Raw genomic sequence first — 1,365 nt, 5'->3', positions numbered from 1 at the left:
GCATCGGAGGTTAATGTTGGTTTCTGTATCTCATACAAATAAAATCAAAAATACAGAAAGCTTTAAAAGGATCAATACCCATATAATAACAACAGACATTTCGACGGGACGTGGCACAATTAATCGCGGTATGGCCGTGCTGCGTGCCTTGTTTCAGCATGTGGTCCATCAATTAGACAGGTCGAGAGCTTCAAAAACAAGATCAAACTCACCTCTACTGCTTTCGGACAAAAGGCGCCTCGCATGTAGATAGAACATACTTTCATCAAGGAGCAGAATCATCTCCAGAAGAAACCGAGACTTACCTTCAACCCCGCGTCAAAGTGTGAGCCCACCATCGTCTGTTACGGCGCCGACCATCTTCAAGACCATGACCTATCCGCTGTATCCACGGCTTGGCCCAGAACACACGACACAAAAGAAACTTAACAGTTCTTCACCGAAGGAATCAAAACCGAGACTATACGCGACTTTGCAACTTGCATACAGAGCTGCGAAAAGCAGACCAGCAGCGCGGGGCTCTGGCCCTGGGTCATACGGTCGCCCTTGTAACATCGACAACAACAAACTTTCCAAAGCGGCGTACTCGTGCCAATGCCATCCACAACTCTGCACACAATCGGCGGACATTGTCTTCTACGAGCGCGGCTGTTGCTCGTCGCTGCGCGGAGCGTTCGTTCAGCTCGGGTGCCGTGGCCACTCTGCACTCGCAGAACCCATCCGCGGCGCCTCTGAACGCGGCTGTAAAACAGAGGAGAGCTCCGTAAGGATCCCAGGCCGTGAGCCAGAAAGCCCATCGAGAGCCGAGCAAACGACGGCAAACAATATAACCCAGTTCTAGCCGAACGCGCGCATATCCGTCTGCGCGCGGGCATATAACTGCCCATTAAAAGGGCGCCTATAAGCTCGCCAGCAGCGACGACGACGACGACGATCCGCGCGCTATAGCTATCCGCTCAAATTAAAGGCGTTCTGGAGACCCTCGCATTGTTCAAAAATATGTGCGTGCTTGCAGATTATACGGCCGCTCTATCTACGGGTTTTAACGCTCGCGCGCGTAAACTACAGGGATAAGTGCGTGCTCGCGTCGAGAAAGGGCGCCGCAGCGTTCCTCATATATATTTGGTGGGCGCATAAAGCCGCTTTCGGGTCGAAAATGACGGAGTTGTCGTGCCTATATAGATACTTCGAGCAGCCATTTCTGGTTGCGCTATGTTCGTCATAGGCATAAACGCGGGCAATGCAGTTGGGAAGCCGCGCGTGCGTATTTTCGTGAACGATTCGTATATGATGGCATTAAGAGCTCCGCTTTATTGGATACGTAAGATATAAGAGGTCATAAATGGCTTATGATGCTGAGAAAGC

This window comes from Ixodes scapularis, unplaced genomic scaffold (assembly GCF_016920785.2).
Source record: "Ixodes scapularis isolate PalLabHiFi unplaced genomic scaffold, ASM1692078v2 PGA_scaffold0__279_contigs__length_252992795, whole genome shotgun sequence".
Taxonomy (NCBI): Eukaryota; Metazoa; Arthropoda; class Arachnida; order Ixodida; family Ixodidae; genus Ixodes; species Ixodes scapularis.
This window is presented reverse-complemented; position numbering follows the sequence as displayed.